Source organism: Arachis duranensis, chromosome 9 (genome assembly GCF_000817695.3).
Source record: "Arachis duranensis cultivar V14167 chromosome 9, aradu.V14167.gnm2.J7QH, whole genome shotgun sequence".
Classification (NCBI taxonomy): domain Eukaryota; kingdom Viridiplantae; phylum Streptophyta; class Magnoliopsida; order Fabales; family Fabaceae; genus Arachis; species Arachis duranensis.
In genome coordinates, this window is record NC_029780.3 from 118,798,152 (window position 1) to 118,804,586 (window position 6,435).

The window sequence follows — 6,435 nt, forward strand, 5'->3', positions numbered from 1 at the left end:
TTATATGATATTAGCTCTAAAAATATAATTATAAGATAAATTAGCGTAATTTTAAAACGATAAAAAAATTAATATGTCTAACAAAAATAATTCTTGAGAATTTTTACAAAATAAAAATTTATTAGAAAACAAAATTTTTTTATATGAAAATTTTTTAGGACTGGTTTAGATATTTAATCTAGATCTAACAGGTTTTTGGTGCTTTTCTATTTCTAATAATGTAAAATTGTATGGCTGTAAATTTTTATTGTATTTTGGTTAAATTATTTTCTTAATTTTTATAATTTTATTAAATTTTTAGTTATACATTTATAATTTAAAATTTTGTAACTTTTATATTAGCTATTTTCTATTTAATCCTCATCAATAGTTATCTTAAAAAAACTTATAATCCTAATTGTATAACTCATCTTACATCAAATATAAAAATAAATACTTCAATAATATTTCATATTATTTTACACAAAAGTGATTAGTAAATATCTAATTAAAAATTTTTATTTAATATAAAAATTTAGTCAGGAATTTAGTAAAATTATATATACTAATAGAATCACTAAACCTTATCTTTATTGTTGTATCAATTTTCATGAGTTAAAAATATAGATTTAGTTTATGCCATTTATTTTCACTTGTGTTTTTTTTTTTTGACAGATGTGTCTAAATTAATATATGGGGTAAAGTATATTTTTTGTTCTTAAAGTTTGACAACAGTTTTAAAAATATCCTTAAATTTTATTTTATTTTAATTTTGTCTCAAAAGTTTTCGATTTGCATCAAATATACACCTGATGGCTAATTTTTCAAAAAATTTAAAATTGATTTAACAATAATTTCATAAGAACAACCCCTCAACATAAACAAATCAAGCATAATTTTCATGCATTATTGTTATATTCGTCTTAAATCTTTTGAAAATTTAGCCTTCAAAAATATATTTGATACAAATCGAAAATTTTTGAGACAAAATTGAAATAAAATAAAATTTAGGAATATTTTTAAAATTTTTATCAAATTTTAAAAATAAAAAATATATTTTATCCTTAATATATGTAGCTCACTTGGAATTTAGATTTTCTTGATGAATGATGAAGGACGTCGCCCAATTATGTGGGAATTGTTGCAGGGATATATTTCTAATTTTCTCTACAATAGATGCTGCTGCAACTATAGAATTTTGTGGTTTGAATGCTTGAAATACTAGTTGAACTTGTGTAAGCTCGGTTCGATTTATTTTGGAGTTATTAAGATAATATTTAATATCATTTCTTCTAAATATTGTATCTATTCTATCTATTCTATCTATTTATTTTATCTATTTTATTATATAAATATCATATTTTTATATTTAATGATAAAACTAACATATTTTTAAAATATCTTTTAATTTTTTTTAACTTATTAAATTCAATTTGTTACAATAAATATTAACTAATGGATTTAATTAAATATTTAAATATTATACAATTTATTATAATTTATGTTAATCAATTAATTGTAATTCATTATATCAATTAATTAATTGATTAATTTATTAGGTATATAAGAAAGTTATTGTTCTGAGAGTTACCTGAAATGGTGATTTAGGTCTGAACGTGAGGTCCAGACTCCTTCTAAGGTAGCATCCAACTTGTTCTAATGCCGAGGTGCCGTCGTTCGAGTTCGTCGTGAGAAGGTAGGAGTAGTACCTGCAAGAGACTCCGATGCTTAATTTAATAAAGGCTTTAAGCAGGTTTTTAGTAGATTTAGACTTGAATATACCTGAGGGGTGTCAATGTATTTATAGTAGAAAGATAACCACCTTTTTTTAGGAGTTCCACTTTTATTGGTGGACAGTCGTTCCCTTTATCTTGAGAGTTTGTTGGGTCTATCTTTTAGGAGAAATATAAATAGTATGAGAGATTTGGAGAGGCAGTTACTTATTTAGATAAGTGGAACTGAACCTCCTTAACGCATTCAGCCTCTTAGAAGGTCAGGTGAGTGGAAGAGGCCACCCTTGAATGGCCTTTATCCTTAATGGGCCTAGACTGCATTTGGGCTAGGGTATGAACTGTGTCCCTATTTAAGTTTGAGCTTTCATGAGGTCGGACCCAAGCATTTATGGCTCTAGTCTCCATTGTTGGGTATGCCGCCTTCAAGAGGTTGGGTACTCGAGATGTTTCAAAATTTTGAAACGTTGCCACTTTAATGACATGGCGAACGTTACCCGGTAGTTTTCTGAAAATCCACGCGTGGCTTTAAAGAGGGGTGCAAAATGTCTTTTTTGCCCCTTGTTCATAAAAGGTTAATCTCTTCCCTCTTTTTTCTTTTCTGATGCTGAAAACGCTCATCATGCATCGTTTCCTTCATAAAAAACCCTTCACTCTTCTTCCTTTGTTCTTTGCTTTATACTGCATTCTAGGTCAGTATTTCTTCATCTTGAACCCATTCAAAAGTTCTCGTTTTGCTTTTTCGAAGAGAAACGTTCGTGTTTCTTGCTGTTTGACGTGCCTCTTTACTTCTGCATTTTATTAAGGTTGGTATTTTTATCCATTTTTGTTCTATTACAATTGCTATGGGTACTTGTATTTGCCTTGGATTTTGAATGATCATTTAAAATGTTGTTGGTGATGGGGTTTTGTATTTCCTTTAGTATTGTCACCTCTTGTTTGTTCTTGAAAACTTGTTAAAAACTGTTCGCTGCTTGGGATTTGTTGCTAGGGACTTTGATATGGTTGTATTATTCTCAAATGGTGTCGCTTTTGCTTGGTTGGAAGCGACATCATTTATGTGTTCGGAATTTGATGATGATCCGCTGTGTTTATGAGATTTTATGAGAAATGTTGTTAATTACTGGTGTCATTAACAATGACCTGACTTCTTTGTGACTATTGTCCAACTTTCCGACTTGTTGTGACGATTTTTCTTTGTGTGTTGCATTTGTAAGTATAGCCTTAATGTCTCGCTCTGTAATTTACAATATGTTGACCAAAGTTCCCTCTCACTTAACATGGGTAGATATTTTTGTTCTTACTCCTGTTCTTGTTATTGATAGAAAGTATGTCGGAATCTTCCAGAGGCACCATAGGTTGTGTGAAAACCGGAAAGATGAGCGAAACTATGAGATAGTGGTAGCTGATCCCGAGGAGAGGATATGTTTTCTCCCATTGGATAGGTCGGAATGCCCTTTCTTTTACGATGATTTCTTTTTTTACTAAGCTAAACGTTAGGCTTCCTTTTTCCGACTTTGAGATTAATGTCCTCTGTACTTGTAATGTTGCTCCTAGCCCACTACACCCTAACTCATGGACTTTTCTGAAAATATACCAACTCCTTTGTCGGGAATTGGATATCCGACCTTCCCTGAAAGTGTTCTTATATCTCTTTGTGCATATCAAACCTTTTAGTTCTAAAAAATTAGGTTAGGTTTCTTTCTGAGCTGTCTAGGGGAGGAAAGTTTTTTCTATTTTGATGAGTCTTTTCACGATTTAAAAAATTATTTTTTTAATCCGAACTGTTGTTGAGGATGCCCAACCTTTCTTCATTGACAAGAACGATGAACCCTTTTTACATTGTATTGGGAATAGAGACCAATAATAGCCAAGTATAATGTAGATGATTTAGATGAGCTCGAAAAGAGTGTAGTTGGCTTATTTCAAGAGTATTAGGGATGGCCTCCCTATTTAGACACCAAAAAATTCTTACGGGATCGCAGCCAACTCTAGTCCGAACTAGGTAGCCATCCTTTCTTTTACTTATAAATTCTTGTTGTAAAATTGTGTTGGCGGCTAATGTGTCTTTATTTGCAAAAAAAGTGGCTTCTAAGTCGGCTGCCATTAAGACACTTCGGGCCACCAGAAAGAACGTTGTGGCTCGGGACATACAACTAAAAGAAGCTGGTGATGCTGTTGCTCGGCCTTCTCCCTCAAAGTCAGAGTCGGGTGCGTCAGCTTCGTGGAAGGTTATACCCATCATTCCGTTTCGGCCAATTCTCTTTATCTCCACCACTGATAGTGTTGTGGCCTGTCCTCATCCTTCTTCCTTCGAACCGAATCCCAAAAGGTAAAAGACTGCAGAGTAGGAAACCATATACGACAGGGGCTTTGATGGGCTTGCATGGAGCGAAAAACATATTCTCCCTCATAGCCATATTAGTATGGATGATGTGTCCCTCAAAAACCATCTTCAGCTCCTGGCCCGAGGTAGAATTCGGACAGCAGACGTGTGTGCAGCCTTGGCCAAAGAGTTGGAGAAAACTTTCCTTAGCGCCACCCACAGCTCCTTGGTGGCTACCTAAGTCGAGGTGGTTTCATTGGAGGAGACAAAAAAGGAGCCTGAAGAGGAGAGGGATACATTGTTATTCGACTTGGGCAAAGCTCAGGCCAAGGCAAAACAGGCGGAGACGGCTTTGGCTGTCATTTGAGAATGAAGGCGGAGGAGAGCTACACCCGTGTCTTCGGGGCAAGACTCGACCAAGTGGATGAGCTGGCTAACGTTCGGGACAAATATGCAGAACTCGAGGAATATGTGGCTGAAGGAATGGATGAAATGTTTGCAAATTCAAAGGCCTAGTTTCAAGTTATTGCTGCTGAGACGGACCTTTCCTTGATCAGCCAATATAATATTGTGGTAGACGAAAAGATTGTTCTGGCTCCCGAGGATGATGAGGAGGTTTATTTGCACGACTCGAAAATTTCGGATGCAGATGTCATTCAAATTTCTCAAAATCCCAAGGTCCCTTCTGGGAATGAGGTCATTAGTGGTGAACTCCCTCCTTCTCCCACTGGCCCTATCGCAGCTGTGCCGATTTCTGGGTATGACCTAATTCCTTCCACCCAAGCTGAAGATACTGTCACAGAAGAGCAACTTAATCCTTTGTAATTCCGTCTTTAGCAGTTTGAATGGCCCAATGTGTGGTCTTTTATGAACAATTTGTTTGTAATAGCTTGTAGCCTTGAGCACTTTTTTAGTTGAATTTTTTAGACAATTTTAGGTTTTTTTTTATCAAAAAACCTTTCTTCATTTTGATCATGATTATAGGTTTTCAGTAATTATTTTTTGTCGAGTTAAATCTTAGCCTATATAGCCGTTTAGTTGTAAATTGTGTTTTGACAACTTTTTAATACTGTTTCTTTGCTAAGTTAAATGATGTCGGCGAAGTAGGTTAGTATAGTGATTTTCTTTGTAAGTTTCGACTTCTTGTAATCAAACTTTGTCAAGTTACTTTTTCACTTCATTTTTATTCTGCCTTGATTTTGAGGTTGATCTTACAAATTGTTTACATAACTTCTTATATTAATTTGTACCTCGTCGCTTCAACTTGTCGACCATTCTAGGTCGAGTAATGATTTTTGCGGTTTGTCAAGCTTAAATTAATCCATTTTTATAGAAAACTTTTAAGAAAGAAGTGGATTTATCATTGATAAATGAAAAATGTCTTTCCATAAATTGGGTAATAGGATTTTAACTACTCTTAGCCCGTGTTATGGTGCCTTATTAAAATTTCCTTCAGAAAAAATTCTTCTTAGAAAAATATGAAGTCGATAAAATGAGTACACCAGGGAACAATGTGCGCTACCTAATTGTAGTACTTCTTCAAGTTACACGCGTGCCACGACCTCGAGAGTTCCATCCCTTGTAAGTCGGACACCTTGAACTAACCTTTTCCTAAGACTTCAACAATCTTGTAGGGTCCTTTCCAGTTCGCAGCTAGCTTTTCGTTGCCCGACTTCTGAATCTTGATGTCATTTTGTATCAGTATAAGATCGTTCGTGATAAAGGTTCTTTTGATTACCTTCTGATTGTACTTCAAAGCCATCCTTTGCTTTAGTGCTTCCTCTTTGATCCAAACTTGTTCTCGAACTTTTGGGAGGAGGCCGAACTCTTCCTTTTGTGCTTAGATATTGGCCCCTTTATTGTAGAATATAACCCTTGGAGATTCTTCAGCGATCTCTATGGGAATCATGACTTCTATTCTGTAAGTAAGTCAGAAAAATGACTTCCTTGTTGTGGAGTGAAGAGTTGTCTGATATGTCCATAAGATTTGAGAAAGCTCGGTTGTCATGCTCCTTTTACGTCTTGTAATCGGTATTTTAACTTGGCCAATATGACTTTGTTTACAGTTTTAGCTTGTCCATTGGTTTGAAGATATTCCACCGATATAAATTAGTGCTAAAAATATTTTTATTATAAAATACCAGCGGCATTTTATGCTATTACTATACTTATATAAAATATTAAAATAATAAAATATTTTCTTATTTCATACTAAAATTACCGGTATGTAAAAAATTTAGCCAGAAGATGCATAATTTTCATAATTTGAAATTCGTTTTGAATATATTGTTCTTTAATGCATGTATTAATTGGATGGATAGGATTTTATTTGTTAAATGATAAATTGCTCTAAATAATGGCTAGAATAGAGAAAGACTTGAAAGTTGAAACATGAAAATA